The 20471-nt window shown below is 42.2% G+C and overlaps 1 protein-coding gene and 1 long non-coding RNA gene across 2 annotated transcripts in view; one reads left to right on the top strand and one right to left on the bottom strand.

Annotated features, from left to right (window-relative positions):
- Positions 1 to 20471, bottom strand: part of LOC117503844 (CUB and sushi domain-containing protein 1-like) — a 2069078-nt gene that overhangs the window by 593924 nt on the left and 1454683 nt on the right. The gene's annotated exons all lie outside the window — the stretch shown is intronic.
- On the top strand, positions 4614 to 19498 carry LOC117526552. The gene is made up of 3 exons (XR_004565325.1): positions 4614 to 4743; positions 9510 to 9511; positions 19485 to 19498. It is a non-coding gene; the product is annotated as an uncharacterized LOC117526552 (long non-coding RNA).

Raw genomic sequence — 20471 nt, 5'->3', positions numbered from 1 at the left:
TGTCACCGCACTTTAAGAGGTGAGGACGAGTCGTAGCTCCTGCAGAAAACCGCGGATGAAAAGCTCACAGCTCGCTTAAAGTGGGCAGTTCAGTCGAACCCCGACCTCCTGCCCACAGACCAAGTTTAATGCTGCTATCGACCCACAATGCAAAAATAATTGTAACACACAGTGGCTTGGAGAAGTAAGTTTAATCTGATTATTGATTTGGAAAGATTAACGCGTTAGATTACTCGTTACTAAAAAAGTGGCCAGATTAGAGTAACGCGTTACTAAGTAATGCGTTACCAGTATCACTGTCTGTAATATACTTGAACTCCTTCACTTGGGATAATAACTCTTCTTTCACCCATTGGGAACATCCAGCCATTTTCTATACCTGCTTACTCCATTCACAGGTCACGGGAGGAGTGGAGCCTATCCCAGGAGTCATATGGTGTGAGGTGGGGTACACCCTGGACAAGAAGCCAGCCTGTTGCAGTGCCATACATAAACAGACAGACACATTCACTCACACACACCTGTGGTCAATTTATAGTCATCAATTCACCTAACATGCATGTCTTTGCAAGTCCAAGAAACCCAGAGCACCTGGAGGGAACCCATGTGAACATGGAGAGAACATACAGGCTCCACACAGAAAGGCCCCAGGTGGGAAGTGATCCCACGCCCTTCTTGTTGTGAGGAGACCGTACTAACCACTATGCCACCATGCTGCCTCATTGTGAACAATCTACCCCTTTATCCCAGTCACTTCCAGTGTTGTCAAAGTAACTTTGAAAAGTTACTTTTTTAGTTGCTTTATACAGTTACTTTATGCAGTTACTTCATTAGCAGCTTTATGCAGTTACTTTATTAGAAGCTGCCGAAAACTTGCAACTAATGAGTAATGTAACTAATAAGGTAACAAGTAATCTAACTTGGTTACTCTTAAGATTGAGCAATCAGCAAAGTAACTGACCAGCAAAGTAACTAGTAGTTACTTTTCTGAGTACTAAATCTTAAAAATAACCAAGTTAGATTATGAGTTACTTTATTAATTACATTCAGCAGCTGCCAACAATTTGTCTGCAGCTACTAATGAAGTAACTGTATAAAGTAACTGTAAAATAAAACTGTTTAAAGTAACTAATGAAGTAAGTTTTCAAAGTTACTTTGGCAACACTGGTCACTTCGAGTGAATTTCTGGTTCACTAGTCGAACCTTGGATTCAGGAGGAGCAGTGTGGTTTTCGTCCTGGTCACGGCACACTGGACCAGCTCTACACACTCCATCGGGTGCTTCAAGATTCATGGGAGATCGCCCAACCAGTCCACATGTGCTTTGTGGATCTGGAGAAGGTGTTCGACCGTGTCCCTCGGGGCACCCCATGGGGGGTGCTCTGGGAGTACAGGGTCTGGGGTCCTTTGCTAAGGGGTATCCAGTCCCTGTACGACCACAGCAGGAGCTTGGTTCGCATTGCCGGTAGTAAGTCAAACCTGTTTTCTGTGCACGTTGGCCTCCGCCAGGGCTGCCCTTTGTCACCGGTTCTGTTCATTATCTTTCTTGACAGAATTTCTAGGCGCAGCCAGGGTGTAGAGGGGGTCCAGTTTGGGAACCACAGAATCTCATCTCTGCTACTTGCGGACAATGTGGTTCTGTTGGCTTTGTCAAATCAGGACATGCACTGGGGTGGTTTGCAGCCGAGTGTGAAGCATCTGGGACGAAAATCAGCACCTCAAAATCCGAGGCCATGGTTCTCGACTGAAAAAAGGTGCCTTGCCCTCTTCAGGTCGGTGGAGTGTCCTTGCCTCAAGTGGAGGAGTTTAAGTATCTTGGGGTCTTGTTCATGAGCGAGGGATGGATGGAGCGTGAGATCAATAGACTGATCGGTGTAGCATCTGCAGTGATGCGGTCGCTGTATTGGACCGTCGTGGTGACGAGAGAGCTGAGTAGGCTCTCGATTTACCGATCGATCTAAGTTCCGACCCTCACCTATGGTCATGAGATTTGGCTCATGACCGAAAGAGCGAGATCGTGAGTACAAGCAGCCAAGATGAGTTTCCTCCGCAGGATGGCTGGGCGCTCCCTTAGAGATAGGGTGAGGAGCTCGGTCACTCGGGAGGAGCTTGGAGTTGAGCCACTGCTCCTCCAGGTCAAAAGGAGCCAGCTGAGGTGGCTCGGGCATCTTGTCCAGATGTCCCCTGGATGCCTCGCTGGAGAGGTGTTCCTGTCATGTCCCATCAGGAGGAGGCCCCAGGGAAGACCCAGGACACGCTGGAGGGACTACGTCTCTCAGCTGGCTTGGGAACACGTTGGGGTTCCCCCGGAGGAGCTAGGGGAGGAGTGTGTGGATCGGGAGGTCTGGGCAGCTTTGCTTGAGCTGTTGCCCCCGCGATCCGACTCCAGATAAAGCGGAAGAAAATGGATGGATGGATGGATGGTCACTTCACACTGTGTCAAACCTGCACATTGGAAATCACTGCCCAATGACCCCAACATAAATACATCATCCACAAAAAGCAGAGACATAATTCTGAGGTCACTAACCCGGGCACCCTGAAATCCTTCACTGTACCTTGAAATCCTGTACATGAAAATTAGCAACAGAATTGGTGACAAGAGCCAGGCCTGGCCTTGTGCAACAACACCCACTGGGAACAGGGCAGACGAAATGTCAAGAATGCAGACACAGCTCCTACTTTGGTTGTACTTTGATATGAGTTACACTATCTTAATTCCATTAATAAATGTAATTACATTATTTTCATTTAATTCATTTCCAGTGTCAAAATACTGTCAAATTACCATATTCACGTGTCTGAGAGCCCAGGGCCGAGCATCAGCCTGCCCCCTTTTTTGAAGAAAGTTGATTAAACGCCCATCCAAAATGGCCACCTAAAATATATTAATTCTGTGCCCCCCCCCCCCCCCCCCCCCCAGCATATTGTAAAAACAAACAAAAAAATGAGTGTTTAGGATATTTTTCTCAACTCTTCCGTGTCTAACTTGTGATGATGTCATCCTGTACTCTAATTATGAAAGACTTTTGTGCAAGAAACAGGAAGTGTTCTGTGACAATGTGGCTAGCTTTGTACAAGCCCCAGTCACACAGTGCATTTGCATTCATTTTTGTATGAGAAAAGTCCCTTTTCTATCCAGCAAAATGAGTTTGTTGACAGCTGATGTCCCCAAAGCTTGTCAGAAACATTTGTGCATTTTAAACGTTTTGTGTCTGTTCAAAACATTTGAGTTCAGACAGAGCTCTTTCTTGCTGCCTGGATGTTTGTATGCCATTTTGAGCATGACAGAGTGGGACACAGAGAGCAACAAGCATGACTTCTGGACCTAACACGGACAAAAGTGACTTCAATTGTTGACAGTCAGTGACAGACTGGATGTTCCACTGTTTTCATTGAGAGGCTGATGGGAAAAGTATGGAATTTTTTATTTTAATGAGCAGGAATTGCAGACAATAGCAAATGGATTATTTAACTGCAGAGTAACCTGAATTTAAACAGGTAGGGACTTTTGAAGCATCCATGAGAGCCAGAGTTTTCTGCTAATATATAGCACTGTGCAAAATGTTTCACTGAAATAAATTGTGGCTAATATTGAAAACTGACTGGGCACACTACATCATTATTATTATTATTATTATTATTATTATTATTATTATTATTATTATTATTATTATTATTATTATTATTATTATTTTTGCTGTCAAGATGAAAAAGCGTCAGGCATCAGCTGACAAGGAACCCATTTTATAAATAACCACAGAATAGGGGGAAAAAAAAGACACAAACAGGTGATTTATTCTTTGTGTAAACCCCCCCTCACACACACACACACACACACACACACACACACACACACACACACACACACACACACACACACACACACACACACACACACACAGGCAAAATTTTGGGCAGAATGCCTAGAGTGAGCAGACACTTAAATATGGTAATTTTACAAAATTGTAGGTGACTGCCAATGATATGGGCAGGCAGTGGGTAAAATAACGATTGAACATGTCACCATTTTTCTCAGTAAGTACATTTCTAAATGTGCTATTGACATGAAATTTTCACCAGATGTTGTGAACAACCCAAGTAATTCACACATACAAAGAATTCAAACCATAGATGTCCATTAATTATGTGTAATAATGTGAAATGACACAGGGAAAAAGTAGTGAACACCTGAAAAAAAGGAGGTGCAAATAGGAATGGAAAGCAAGACATCAGCTGAAATCTATCAGTAATCAGGCAGTACAATCTCATTTGAGGGTGGGAGCTAAAGGGTTAAAATATGATGCATGTGACACAACAATCCTACATCCAAGGATAGCCCTCATATGCCCCCATCAGAAACAACACTTTCTCTGGGGTTTTGGGCAAATTACACATCAAACAAAGTAAATACGCAAAGAAAAAGTGATGATGCGGTGGACAGCTGACGTGTTGTGGTTAGTTTATGACCTGGAGCTCAAATATGTCGAGGCTGTTGTGCAGGCGAGAGACTGCAGCTACTCTGTCAAAGTGTGTAGACTAAAGGGTTATTAACTGACTGTGAGGTCTGTGAGTTCATACAGATCTCACTTTGCTCAGTCCGTACTGACAGCACTGATATCCCTGTACAGACCGAGCAAGTGAGGTTAATAATTAATTTATTATATGGCTACTACATATATAAACACACAAACTCACAGTATTGCCCGAATATGAAGGCTGCTGACGGCTCGTAGTCCGACTTGTTCGCTTCACCTCCATGAAGAACTTGCTAACAGATGGCCCTGTCGTTACCTGGTTAGCTTTCAATCTGCGTGTTTTTTCAGATGCTGTTTAGATATTTATAGAATACGTTCATGTCTGACATGCTTTTTCTAATTGCATTTTTAGCTTCTGGTTTGTAAAGAAAATGTGCGTTTCAGACTCATTGTCATGCAAACCGGTCCAATAGGTATTCAGCGTAGCATTGTAGTCATATAATAATAAAACTTACTGACATGGCCTCTCCCATTTGCCTTGTCTTCCCTTCTCCACTGGGAACCCCCAAAAAACTGCACTTTTCACAACTGCTTCAGTGAATGCAGCCGAAAACAAATAAGTACACAATTTTCCCTTGTGAAGTGATGCTGTGGATGTGTTGCGCAACAGGAGGCTGTCCCTGGAAGTGTTCAAATCCTGCAATATCACGCAAGGGTTCAAACGAGACTGTGCCCCAACTACTGGCCTATAATATGGTGTCTCATTACCAAAGTGTCACACAACACTCATAATCGTCACAACCTTATTGTTGCAAAATATACTGACACCATTGGTTATAGAAGAATTTCTAAACTTTGAATCTTCCAGTGAGCACTGTTGGGGCTATAATCTGGAAGTGGAAAGAACATAATTTTATCATAAACTGGACATGACCAGATGCTCTCACAAGGTTACTATGAAAGGACTGAAAACAATTATTAGAAGAGTTGTCCAAGAGCCAAGGATTTCAAATGCCATTCCAACTCATTATAGAAAATTTGCATAATTTATTACCACTCTTGAAAAATGTCAGTTACCTAGTTTATAAACACTACCCAATCTAGAGCTCGCAATGCACTAGTAAATAGTTATTGCTTTTACCAGAATTTTGTGTCATTTGTTTATTGTCAAAGAAAAAGAATATTACAAATTATTCAAAATGGACAAAATGTGTGTTTAATTGTAATGTTTGCAAAGTAATTTTAGGATTTAAGACAAATCCTTTGTTAAACATGACAAATTTTTCCTGTTACTTGTCTGTAAGGAATTTTTCTGAATTGCAATGAATTTAATTCCACTTCCTGTAATTCCAATTCAAATTCCAATTCAACTTCCCGTGGGGTGGAGCCAATTCAATTTGAATTTCAATTCTTCAAATGAATTGAATTGAAATTCCAAATTTGGTTTTCTGCACAAACCTAATTCACAGGTTTGTCTGAGATTTATTAGATAGTTTAATGAATCATATCCAATTCAGAGAACTTTCAAAACCAGAACAGGGCATTTTCTGCTGATAACATCTCAAAATTCCCTCTCTCCTATCAAACTGAACTCAAGACTGTCATGCTCAGCCCCGGCTCAGGGGTTAGGTCTTTGTTCATTACTTTATTTCCTCTTTGATTTTCTGGTTTTACCTTTCATCAGTTTATATTTTATCATGTTAGTCTCAGTTTGGTTCTGTTTATTGCTTTGCTTTGTTTACTATTTAGTCACTGGTTCCATTCTTTACCTTATCATTTATTTTGCAGTCATTCAATTATTCATTGCTTTTCATTGTGATACACTTTTGTCACTGATTCTTTCTTTGGTTATTATTCACCTTCAGCGTGTTTTTTTTCATATCATGTTCCATTTGTTATTTATTGAATTTTCTGTTTATCAGTTATCTTGTTTTATTTATTGCATTATTCTGTAGTCACTGGGTTTGTTTATTCTCTATTTATCATCTATTTTGTGTTGTATTCTGTGGTTACTGGTTTTGTTTCATGTAAGTTATTGCATTTTATTTTTATACTTGAATCTGTATCAGTCCCTGTTCTAGTTTTGATTATAATCATAGATCTTCTTGTTTCCGCTATAAGGGTTAGTCACATTAGTTCCTAGTTCTGTTTCCCCTTTTGTTTTGCTCACGGATTATTGCTTGTCTGGAACACGTCACACAGTTAGTTTTTCTGTCACTTACTTAACTTGTTTCTGTGTAGGCTCTCAGTTGTCCAGGTGGTTTCCATAGTAGAGAAGTTTGAATCTTCAACTGGACTGGGTTACTAGACCCCTCCAACCGAGAGGCAGACTGCTATAGGCTAGTAACTAAACAATAGCTCTAATTAGCACCTATTGTGCTCTAGTTAGCACCCTCCTAATGACAGGGCAGCTGTCCCTCCTAATGATGGGACGGACACCTCTCCTGATGGCTGCTTTGACGATTCTCTTGATGACGTGAATGACTCATTACCATAAACAAAAGATTGAAACTGCTTTGACCTGAGTAGCTCATTGTAAACAGGGGACAAAGCGTGTCTCAGACCCCCTCCCCGGTTAAGGCTGGGTTTCAACTGTTTCACATAGAATGCCTCCTTGACCCCTCTCTCAAACCATTTCTTCTCTCTGGCAAAGATTTTAACTTCGTTGTCCTCAAACATGTGGTTAGTGTCTTTAAGGTGGAGATGAACTGCAGACTGAGGTCCACGCTTTGTCCCCTGTTATTGTTTAGTCACTAGCCTATAGCAGTCTGCCTCTCGGTAGGAGGGGTCTAGTTAGGTTTAAATCTCCAGCTTTTGTGGCTTCTGTTTATACTTCTCTACAAGAGTCAAGACAGAAGTCAGACTACCAGAGCAAGAATTTTAGCTGAGGAAGCTTCTATGATTTGAAGCGAAACATCCTCGCGTCAAGCAACCCAGTCTAGTCGAAGATTCAAGCTTCTCTACTATTACTTAACTTGCTTTGCACCACTTTGTTTTGCCTCCTGCACACTCTTGCCTTTCTTCCCTCTTTTTTGTTTCACTAAGCCACACCTATTTCCAGAACCTTCCACACACCTGCCTCACAACACCTTGATTAGTCTCCTCCCTATTTAAACCCTCACAGTCTCACTACTCACTGCCAGATTGTTGATTTTATGTCACTCTCCAGCCTTAGTTCCAAGGTCTCCTTTGCCCTGTTTTTTGCCTGCTGAATTTTTTTTTTACCTTGCTTTGTCCTCAACCTTGAGTTTGTCTTTGCCTCTGATTGCCTCCTCACTGTGTATTTTGACCTGTGCCTGTCTGTTGAACCACGCCTCAGCCTTTCGCCTGTCTGTTACCATTGCCTCACTGCAGGACCACCTGCGTACCAACTCCCTGCTTGTCTTGATGATTAAACCTTTTTCTAATCCCTGATGACAACTCGCATTTATGTCCACCTATCTGGAGCCACACCAACACCATGCCTGATAAAGACCCAAAACAGACATGTCCACAATCAACACTGGGATGGAACTACAGTGCCCCTTGTCGGACAATGGTGGGTTTTATGCTCGGTAGTGCATTTTAAATAAGACTCAGAAGGTCAGCATGGGTTTCTCTCTCAATGTTTATTGCACACCATTCTGTTCTGCCCCGAGCATTCTGGGTAACGTAGATTTTAACACAGAACACATCTCCCTCCTTTTAAAAGAAGAAACACTATTTGTGAAACCCTAATATTCTGTTTCTTTTTTTTTTTAACAACTCAGTTGATTTTAACAGTTTTGAGTTTGTTTGTTTGAGTTTGTTTTCAACAGGTGTCAACAGGTGCTCCCGTATGGGCAAGTTTGTGTGTGCGTTGTCCCATCAGCATCTGGGCTGGTGATAGGCCATTCAGCAGTGGTTCACTTCAATAGATCATTAAACTCTGATGAAAAGCTGCCTTTCCATCATATGCTTTCTCCATGAGACCTTTGACAACTTTCACTGAGCTCTCTCTTAGGCCATTCAATCAGGCAAAGTCAGCAAATTCTCTACTTGCAAACTGTGGACCATTGTCTAATACCTGCTGACTTGGCACATCATGTCTTCCAATGGTCACTTTGCCAGGCATTGTCTGGAGTGTTGCAACTTCAGGACAGTTTGAAAAGTAATCTGTTATTGCAATATGGTTTTTATCATTGTGGTCAACAGATCTGCTGCCACTCTTTCAAATGGGCTGTTGAGCGAAGGGAACGTCATAAGTGGCTCTGGTTGCTGTAGAGGTCGATACATAAAACATATTTCACATGCGGAAAGGCTCTTTTCTCAAAGAGCCTTTTCTCATCGTGCACCCACCCTGTGGAACACTCTTCCTGCGACCGTGAGGCAGTCAGAGTCCATGGACATTTTTAATTCAAGCCTGAAAACCCATTTTATGCTCTTTCTTATGAATAGTTTTTATTTTTTAATCTGCTTTTTTTTCTTTTACTTCTACTTTTAATTATGTATTTGAATTTTTTTAATCATGTTTAATTATTTATTTAAATTTTATGTTGTATCGTTTCGTGTAAGGCACCTTGAGACGGCTTTTGCTGTGATTTGGTGACTTATACCTAATTAAATTAAATTAAATTATGAGGCTGTGGTGTGGCTAATGTCTTGGTTCATTTGAGGCCAATACATAACTTCGCATGCTCTGTGTTTGCATTTTTCTTCCCCAAAGTGGCTTTTGTGTATTTTTTTAGCATGTCTTTGTGCATTGAGGTTGGAATAACAAATCTGTTGCCTTTAAACACAGTGTTAACAACTGACAGCTCTGTTTTGCACCTGCAATCGTCTTGCACTTGTAGCAGACATTCACTTTTGTGTTTAGGCCATCCTCTTTTGATCATCTTTTTGAGCTCTCTTATTGTCTGTCTTTTCAGTCTCTTTCCTAATCTGTGCTGTTCTTTCACTTGGCACACAGAGTAATGATAGTATTATCATGTCAACATATGCTTGAATATCAGCACATTTTTCATCAAGTCTCGCTTCCTTGTCCACTGCCCTGGACAGAGAATATGCAGCACAGATGTACTGTCCAGGTGTGTCTCATCTTCATATTATATTTTTGTAGCCTTATCAGCTTTGCTGTATCCTCATTGGTCAATCGGCCAATGGTGTGGTCATGATGGCGACCAAGGGTTTGTGGTCAGTTTCAACTTCAGCTGCTTGTCCATATACATATTAATGGAAGCATTCACATGCATAGGTTGTGGTCAGCAGTTCTTTCTTGATCTGTGCATAGCTGACCTCTGCACTTGTCAAGGCCCGGATGCCTAGGCCACTGGTTGCCATGTCTCCTCATCAGTGGTGGGCACAGATAACCAAAAAATTAACTTCGATAACAGATAATCAGATAACTGAAAAGTTATCTTCGATAAAGATAAAACAATAAACCACCTAAAACTGTATCGGAAGTTACAGATAACCGATAACAGATACATTTTAGTATTGTCTCTGGTACATTTACAACTACTAATAAAACGAATTTAAGTTTTAATGCCACAATAGCTTCTAGTAATATTAAAAGTAACAACAGACCCAAACAATGAGACCACACTTTTGTCTTTAAACATTCTGCCCCTGCTGGAAGTGCTTGTTTACTACAGAGCTCCCAGCACAGAGGCACTCTGAGAGCAACCATAAAGCCAACTCTCTATCAATCACAATGCTCCGGTCAGGTGGAGGTCTTGAAAAATAAAGTCATGCTGACGTATGGTTTTGATTTATAAGTAACATTAATACCGATAGAATAACTCCATTAATGTCAATTCTGTCATTTGTACAAAGTTAAAATATAGCATACGAGGGCTGTCAATAAAGTAACGGTCCTTTTTATTTTTTTCAAAAACTATATGGATTTCATTCATATGTTTTTACGTCAGACATGCTTGAACCCTCGTGCGCATGCGTGAGTTTTTCCACGCCTGTCGGTTACGTCATTCGCCTGTGAGCACTCCTTGTGGGAGGAGTCGTCCAGCCCCTCGTCGGAATTCCTTTGTCTGAGAAGTTGCTGAGAGACTGGCGCGTTGTTTGATCAAAATTTTTTCTAAACCTGTGAGACACATCGAAGTGGACACGGTTCGAAAAATTAAGCTGGTTTTCAGTGAAAATTTTAACGGCTGATGAGAGATTTTGAGGTGATTCTGTCGCTTTAAGGACTTCCCACGGTGCGAGACGTCGCTCAGCGCTCTCAGCCGCCGTCGTCAGCCTGTTCAAGCTGAAAACCTCCACATTTCAGGCTCTATTGATCCAGGATGTCGTGAGAGAACAGAGACGTTTCAGAAGAAGTCGGTTTCAGCATTTTATCCAGATATTCCACTGTTAAAGGAGATTTTTTTAATGAAAGACGTGCGGACGGGTCCGCGCGTCGGCTGCAAGGAAAAACACCTCTGTTGAAAGCCTTAAGGACAAGTTGGAACATGTCCTGCTGTTAAACAATTTCTCATATACTCACTCCACTGAAAGCCATCAAAAGCCGCCTGGATTTTACAAATGGTTATCAACACGGAGGTGTTTTTCCTGTGCTGCCGCACCGCGTCGGCTGTGTCCCGACGCGCAGACCCGTCCGCACGTCTTTCATTAAAAAAATCTCCTTTAACAGTGGAATATCCAGATAAAATGCTGAAACCGACTTCTTCTGAAACTTCTCTGTTCTCTCACGACGTCCTGGATCAATAGAGCCTGAAATGTGGAGGTTTTCAGCTTGAACAGGCTGACGACGGCGGCTGAGAGCGCAGCGCGACGTCTCGCACCGTGGGAAGTCCTTAAAGCGACAGAATCACCTCAAAATCTCTCATCAGCCGTTAAAATTTTCACTGAAAACCAGCTTAATTTTTCGAACCGTGTCCACTTCGATGTGTCTCACAGGTTTAGAAAAAATTTTGATCAAACAACGCGCCAGTCTCTCAGCAACTTCTCAGACAAAGGAATTCCGACGAGGGGCTGGACGACTCCTCCCACAAGGAGTGCTCACAGGCGAATGACGTCACCGACAGGCGTGGAAAAACTCACGCATGTGCACGAGGGTTCAAGCATGTCTGACGTAAAAACATATGAATGAAATCCATATAGTTTTTGAAAAAAATAAAAAGGACCGTTGCTTTATTGACAGACCTCGTATATCTTTTAATGTTGAATAATGCACTAATTCTGAGGTTTTGTAACAAACACAGACAGATCGCAAAGGATTCTGGGTAAACGTGCCTCTGCTAAACACTGATTGGTTCAGTCATTCATTATGTAAACCAACACGTTAATGTGACGAAGTCGTGTGTTGGTGTTTACAGATAAATGTGCTTTTGTAAAATATTCCATATTTTTTTGTTTGTAAAAACAGGCATTTTTACGGAGCCTTGGAAGTGTCATCGCAAAATGTTTTGCATGTGGAAAGAATGTGCGCACGTTTTATGATGTTGTAAAATGTGCTTTACACTGTTCAAGATGATTTTTCATGAAGGAATTTTTTGGACCGAGTTTCAGGTTAATCGTGCGTTCTGCATCGTATAGTGTACATGGAGTAACAAGCTGTGTTTAACATCTCAGGACCACCTCCTGATCGCCGATCGTATGGTCCAATGAAAATCAAACCTGTTTGATATTATTCTGGTCAGCCATCGTGAGGGTATCCTGCTGCTGAAAAGCTACAAGCATCTAACCGCTCGCACTGTGCCTGTGCAAACACCGCAGAGCAGTCTTGTAATGTTATTTTATTTATTTATTTATTTATTTTTTTGCTGTTGTTTTGTTTTTAAACTTTATTTGTAAAAAAAAAAAAAAAAAAAAAAAAAAAAATCCATCTGCAAAGCCAAGAAGTTCTGATATAACCAGGGTCAAAATAAATAGAACACTGCCATCTACTGGTGCCCAGACACTTAGTACTTAGGGCGAATACTGACATAAACACTACTGGCTAGTAGATGGAAGTAGAGGCCTTGAAAACAAAATTCCAGATAATCCCTGTCTGCTACATTTAAAATGCGTGGAATTTAACAAACGCAAATAATGTAACGACTATAAACCCAGAGAATATATTCACGAGAGTTTTAGGCACTAGAGTTTAATGCTGTTGTCCATGGAGCCTTAACAGAGTGTCTGAAATGCAATTGTCCTGTCGTGAACATACTGAGATTACATCATCCTACCCATAATGCACTGCTGGGCACAGCATGTGCTCACAAAACCTTAAAAATTAGCACATTACTTTAAAACTAAAAAAATATATCTGATATTTTCACTTTTTAAAACTTCAGACATGACAGTAATTTTAAATAACTTGTCCAAAATTAGTTTGGTTAAAATTTGAACCATAAGTTAAAAATGTATGCCTCTGGATGACTTAGGCGATATTGCCAGCATATCGGTATGGTGTTAAAGAAATTTTTTTTTTTTTTTTGGCCCATTTCTCCTTTGTCTACAGAGGATAGAGACACTTTTCATAGAAGCAGCTCTCTTCTATTAGCAGAGGGTATAACTGTCCATCTGTTACAAAACTTTTAACAGGTAGGTGCTTAACTGATTTTAAAAATGCTTATCGCTGTTCAGCTTTGTTTATCGGTCTAAAAGTTATTGGACAAAAAATAATTGGAAGATAATTGGTCTGATAATGGTTTTTAAAGTTATCTAAAAAGATAATCCGATAATGAAAACATTATCTTCGATAATTATCTGTTATCGGATTATCGGAAGTGTGCCCACCACTGCTCCTCATACACAGTAAAATCACTAGTGTTAATTTCACACTGGCAGTGAATATATGGCCCCACTCTGACCAGAGTAGGACCATATGTACACTGGTAGTGTTAATTTAACACTGTCAGTGTTAGTTTTACACTGGTGATTTTACTGTGTACATTTGCAGAAGAACAGGTCCTAAGCCATGTTGTAAAGCATCTGTGGAGATTCTTATGTTCCTCTTTGGGCCATAGAACATCGATATTGGCTCTGTCGTGAGTATGTTTTTCAGTGTCTGAAAGCAATTCTCTTGCTCATGTTGCCACATCCACTTAATGTTTTCATCCAGAAGCATTCTAAGTGGTGCTGTTATTGTGGACAATCTTGGTATGAAATTTGCAAGAGAGGTCACTATCCCCAAGAAGCAACTCAGCTCCTCCTTTTCCTGTGGTTTCTCCACATTTGCGATGGCTGATGTTTTTCTTGGGTCAGGACTAGGGTTGCGTATCGGAATCGGTTCTTTTCGGGTATCATTAAGAAATGATTCAATCCACCAATATCAATAGCCTTTTTGCTTAACGATTCCCAGTCCTTCAGAGCGGCCATTGTTTTTGAGGGTGTTTGTCGGGAAAATGATAATTTCTCTACATTGAATACAGACCCTGCACCATCTTTGTAATCTCCGCAGTGCTTCAATCCACTGGCTTCTTGGTTCTTTGATTCGCTGCTCTTCAGAAGCGGCAAGTTCACTTCTTAACCCCTCTCAAAGCCATTAAAATATTGTGAGTCACTTGTGTGTGGATTAAAGTCACTAACTGGGACTCTTGTCTTGTTGCAGTCAACACAGTAAAATCACCAGTGTTAAATTAACACTGACAGTGAACATATGGTCCCTCTCTGACCAGAGTAGGACCATATGTACACTGGCAGTGTTAATTTAACACTGTCAGTGTTAGTTTTACACTAGTGATTTTACTGTGAAGAAACGAGAATCATCCTCCGTTCTGTTGGCACAGCTCCAAACACTGCTGAGACAAAGTCCAGTTGGAATGAATAACTTCAAAACGAATTGCCACTTTAAATAAAATGACACCTCTTTCCAAATGCTGTAATACAGACAATAAACTACAATTAAAACTACAAATACTAAAGGAGATTTTTTTAATGAAAGACGTGCGGGCGGATTGCAGCGTCGGCTCGCAGCCGCCGCGACGCTCCATCACAGGAAAAACACCTCTGTTGGAAGCCTTGAGGACAAGTTGGAACATCTCCAGCTGATAAACAATTTCTCATATACTCACTCCACTGAAAGCCATCAAAAGCCAACTGGATTTTAACAAATGGTTATCAACACGGAGGTGTTTTTCCTGTGCCGCCGTGCCGCGTCGGCTGCGTCCCGACGCGCGGACCCGTCCGCACGTCTTTCATTAAAAAAATCTCCTTTAACAGTGGAATATCCGGATAACTTCGATGTGTCTCACAGGTTTAGAAAAAATTTTGATCAAACAAAGCGCCAGTCTCTCAGCAACTTCTCAGACAAAGGAATTCCGACGAGGGGCTGGACGACTCCTCCCACAAGGAGTGCTCACAGGCGAATGACGTCACCGACAGGCATGGAAAAACTCACGCATGCGCACGAGGGTTCAAGCATGTCTGACGTAAAAACATATGAATGAAATCCATATAGTTTTTGAAAAAATAAAAAGGACCTATACTTTACGGACAGCCCTCGTATTATGGACTGTACATGATGGAATTCTGACATTCCTTACAATTGATCATTGAGAAACATTGTTCTTAAACTGTCAGACTAATTTTTTTACGCAGTTGTTCACAAAGTGGTGATCCTCGCACCATCTTTGGTTGTGAACAGCTGAGGCTTTTGGGGATGCTCCGTTTATACCCAATCATGACACTCATCTGTTTCCAATTAACCTGTTCACCTGTGGAATGTTCCAAACAGGTGTTCTTTGAGCATTCATCAACTTTCCCAGTCTTTTGTTGTCCTGTCAAAACTTTTTTGAAATGTGTTGCAGGCATCCATTTCAAAATGAGCAAATATTTGCACAAAAACAACTCAGTTTGAACATTAAATATCTTGTCGTTGTGGTGCATTCAACTGAATACAGGTTGAAGAGGATTTGCAAATCATTGCATTCTGTTTTTATTTACATTTCACAGAACATCCCAACTTCATTAGAATTGGGGTTGTAAGTTAACAACCCCAATTCTTTATGGAAAGCCAGAATAGGGAACATCCAGGAAAATGTTAAAGGGAGGTTTTTGGGGGGGGGGGGGGGGGGGGGGTGGATCTATATTGAAAAGAATTTTGGCCTTTGGCAGACCTCCATCCATTAAAATGAGGGCCGTTCACATTTTAATTGCAATGCCTCATTAAAAACACCACAGATGGATTTGACATGTGCTGCTCATGTTTATACTTAGCAGCATGGGAAATGTCCACAGATTGGTGGTGACAGATCTGCAGGTGGCAGGAATACCAAAGAAAAAGAAGTACAGCACCATACTGTGGTGTCTCTGTGACGGTTGTCAATCAGAAGGGCTGCCACTGTGACGCCTGATTAGCACCTTTATTTTGCATGCTGAAACAGAATGTCCACCTTTGAATGGGCCCCTGTGTAAGAATGAGCATGCTGTGTACATGAGATGCAAAGCATCAGAGGGGAACAGCATGGATAAATATGGGGAGCCCAGTCTTACACCCAGTACAAAGCAGCTCACAGCAAGTACCATTGCTAGTTTCCATCCATCACATTTATCATTTTCTGTACCCATACATGTTCCTTAAATACCAAAAATACTTATACTCAATGTTCAGTGTTGGTGTGAAAATGGGATTTAATGCAGTATGATACTGGCATGCTATCATGACGCAGTAGAAAGTGATTGAATCATGGACAACCAAAAACCTGATCTGAAGTCAAGTACAATTTGTCTGCTATGAATACTTTATGGCACAATAGTCAGATACAGTATACCTTAAATCAGGGGGCCATGAGTGAAGAATGAAAGAAGCTGAACATGCCCACTTAGTACATCAACATTAACAAACTAGCTAAGCCTAATGGGTTATCGGCTGATTAATTTATGTGTATTTTTGCATCCTGGGCAGTGCTGGCTTGGATGCAGGTATGAAAAATGATGGTACTGCATCACTGATGCAGTACCATCAGCCAACTTCAACAAGTTATCAACCTGTTATAAACTTGCTGTTTAGTCTTAACATTGCGAACCACCAATAATGGCCCACTCACACGGCACACAATGATTCCTGAACGAAGGGAAAAAAGTTTAAAAAGTCACAGTTTGTTGAGAAAAGGTGGACGAAAGAGCTTTATCACTGAATAGCCTGCAAAGCAAGAGCGCAAAAGGGACAAAGGGGGAACTTTAAGAAATCGAAGCTAACGATCTTGACGCTTTAAATGAAACCCACAGCTGGAGCAGTGTGTGTCTGCATGCCTGAGTTCCAGGACCCAGCGCTGGGATGGAGCTCATAGCGCCTAAGTCCTGGAGAAACTACAAACAGAAGCTGTGGAGATCCGTGTGCATGTCAGTGGGACCACCTACTCTGGTTCCTTGTCCAGAACAAAAGAGGGATCATGCTACGTCTTGCTCCATCCATCCATCCATCCATTTTCTTCCGCTTTATCTGGAGTCGGGTCGCGGGGGCAGCAGCTCAACTGGTGTGCCATAGTCACTGCTGTATCACTGCATTATGTTGTAAGCCATAGGTGTCAAAATGATTCCAGAAAGGGCCAAGATGGTGCAGGTTTTCTTTGTAACCACCAACTCCAGCAGGTGATTTCACTGATGAACATGACTTTCAGAAGATGGGAAGAGTTCATATATACACTCAACAAAAATATAAACGTAACACTTTTGGTTTTGCTCCCATTTTGTATGAGATGAACTCAAAGATCTAAAACTTTTTCCACATATACAATATCACCATTTCCCTCAAATATTGTTCACAAACCAGTCTAAATCTGTGATAGTGAGCACTTCTCCTTTGCTAAGATAATCCATCCCACCTCACAGGTGTGCCATATCAAGATGCTGATTAGACACAATGATTAGTGCACAGGTGTGCCTTAGACTGCCCACAATAAAAGGCCACTCTGAAAGGTGCAGTTTTATCAAAAGCACAATGCCACAGATGTCGCAAGATTTGAGGAAGCGTGCAATTGGCATGCTGACAGCAGGAATGTCAACCAGAGCTGTTGCTCGTGTATTGAATGTTCATGTCTCTACCATAAGCCGTCTCCAAAGGCGTTTCAGAGAATTTGGCAGTACATCCAACCAGCCTCACAACCGCAGACCACGTGTAACCACACCAGCCCAGGACCTCCACATCCAGCATGTTCACCTCCAAGATCGTCTGAGACCAGCCACTCGGACAGCTGCTGAAACAATCGGTTTGCATAACCAAAGAATTTCTGCACAAACTGTCAGAAACTATCTCAGGGAAGCTCATCTGCATGCTCGTCCTCCTCATCGGGGTCTCGACCTGACTCCAGTTCATCGTCGTAACCGACTTGAGTGGGCAAATGCTCACATTCGCTGGTGTTTGGCACGTTGGAGAGGTGTTCTCTTCACGGATGAATCCCAGTTCACACTGTCCAGGGCAGATGGCAGACAGCGTGTGTGGCGTCGTGTAGGTGAGCGGTTTTCTGATGTCAATGTTGTGGATCGAGTGGCCCATGGTGGCGGTGGGGTTATGGTATGGGCAGGCGTCTGTTATGGATGAAGAACACATGTGCATTTTATTGATGGCATTTTGAATACACAGAGATACCGTGACGAGATCCTGAGGCCCATTGTTGTGCCATACATCCAAGAACATCACCTCATGTTGCAGCAGGATAATGCACGGCCCCATGTTGCAAGGATCTCTACACAATTCTTGGAAGCTGAAAATGTCCCAGTTCTTGCATGGCCGGCATACTCACCGGACATGTCACCCATTGAGCATGTTTGGAATGCTCTGGACTGGCGTATACGACAGCGTGTACCAGTTCCTGCCAATATCCAGCAACTTCGCACAGCCATCGAAGAGGAGTGGACCAACATTCCACAGGCCACAACTGACAACCTGATCAACTCTATGCGAAGGAGATGTGTTGCACTGCATGAGGCAAATGGTGGTCACACCAGATACTGACTGGTATCCCCCCCCAATAAAACAAAACTGTACCTTTCAGAGTGGCCTTTTATTGTGGACAGTCTAAGGCACACCTGTGCACTAATCATGGTGTCTAATCAGCATCTTAGTATGGCACACCTGTGAGGTGGGATGGATTATCTCAGCAAAGGAGAAGTGCTCACTATCACAGATTTAGACTGGTTTGTGAACAATATTTGAGGGAAATGGTGATATTGTGTATGTGGAAAAAGTTTTAGATCTTTGAGTTCATCTCATACAAAATGGGAGCAAAACCAAAAGTGTTGTGTTTATATTTTTGTTGAGTGTATATATACCAGGTCTGTTAGAAAAGTATCCGACCTTTTTATTTTTTTCAAAAACTATATGGATTTGAATCATGTGCGCTTGCATCAGACAAGCTTGAACCTTCGTGCGCATGCGTGAGTTTTTTCACACCTGTCAGTTGTGTCATTTGCCTGTGGGCAGGCTTTGAGTGAGCACTGGTCCACCCCCCTCGTCGGATTTTTATTGTCAGTGAAATGGCTGAGAGGCTGACGCTTTGCTCCATGAATTTTTTTTCAGAAACTGTTAGAGACAGCCAGTTGGAAACCATTCGAAAGATTCAGATGGATTTCGGTGAAGATTCTGTCGGTATCACGCGGATTAAAACTGGATTAAAAACGGCCATGGCGGCGGAGGGCGCACCGCGCCCCGAGCGGCCATCGACAGGCTGGAACGAGCAGATCACTTCCAAATTTAAGGCTCTGTTGATGCAGGACATCGTGTGACTAGCAGAGAAGTTTCAGAAGAGGTCGGGATCAGCACTTTATCGGCACATTCCACTGTTAAAGGAGATTTTGTAATGAAAGACGTGCAGATGGATTCGCGCGTCGGGAGCAGCCGCTAACAGCCGCTGGACAAACAACACCTCCGTGTTGGAAATCTCACAGGACAAGTTGGAACATGCCAAGGTGTTAAACAATTTCTTGGATACTCACTTGACTGAAAAGCCATCAAAAGCCGTCTGAATTTTCTGAATGGTTTCCAACATGGAGGTGTTTTTTTTGTTGCGCGCAATGAGCGGCTCTGTGCCGACGTGCAAAATCCTATATATATATATATATATATATATATATATATATATATATATATATATATATATATAAGGTCTGTTAGAAAGATACAAGGCCTGTTTTTTCAAAAACCATATGGATTTGAATCACGTGCGATTGCATCAGCCAAGCTTGAACCTTCGTGCACATGCGTGAGTTTTTTCATGCCTGTCGGTTGCGTCATTCGCCTGTGAGCAGACTTTGAGTGAGGAGTGGTCCACCCCTCTCATCTTTTTTTCATTGTTTAGGAATGGCTCAGAGACTGCCACTTTGCTTGATCAAAATTTTTTCAGAAACTGTGAGGCACATCCAAGTGGACACCATTCGAGAAATTCAGATGGTTTTTGGTGAAAATTTTATGGGCTTCAGAGAGATTAAGGAGTGTTACTATCGCTTTAAGGATGGCCCACAGCGGCTGATGGCGCGCCGCGCTCCGAAGCCGCCATCGACAGGCTGAACGACCATTTCATTTCTAAACAGATGGCTGTCTGGATCCATGACCATCGTGTGCCATTTCTCTTTGTTATCACAAGAGCTGGACATCAACCATTTTCCAGCAGATTTCACTTTTAACAAGAGATTTTGTCATGGAAAGCCGAGCGGAGGCTTTGCACGTTACGATGGTTTCGCTACTGGAGCGAGACAAAACCACCTCCATTTTGGTCTCACAGGACAGCTTTGAGATAGCGTTCAGACAACTGTCGGTGGTTTTTCCATCGACTGATTATCCGAGAAATTGTGGATGTGCCTGGACATGCCAGAACATGTCCCATGAGGCTTCATCACGGCGTTGCTGTGCGCCATGTGGCACCACCGTGACGCGCGAAGCCTCCGCTCCTCTTTCCATGACAAAAACTCCTGTAACAGTGGAATGTGCCGTTCATTTCCAAACTGGACGCTGTGTTGTATCCGGGACGTCATCTGACTAGCACAGGAACTGTGAAAAGACGTGGACATCAGCACTTTTTCGGCACATTGAGACAGACATGCGGAGGAATTCACAGCAATGCCATGATGAAGCCTCACGGGACATGTTCTGGCA

The sequence above is a fragment of the Thalassophryne amazonica genome, chromosome 2, assembly GCF_902500255.1.
Source record: "Thalassophryne amazonica chromosome 2, fThaAma1.1, whole genome shotgun sequence".
In the NCBI taxonomy this organism is placed as follows: domain Eukaryota; kingdom Metazoa; phylum Chordata; class Actinopteri; order Batrachoidiformes; family Batrachoididae; genus Thalassophryne; species Thalassophryne amazonica.
This window is presented reverse-complemented; position numbering and strand designations above follow the sequence as displayed.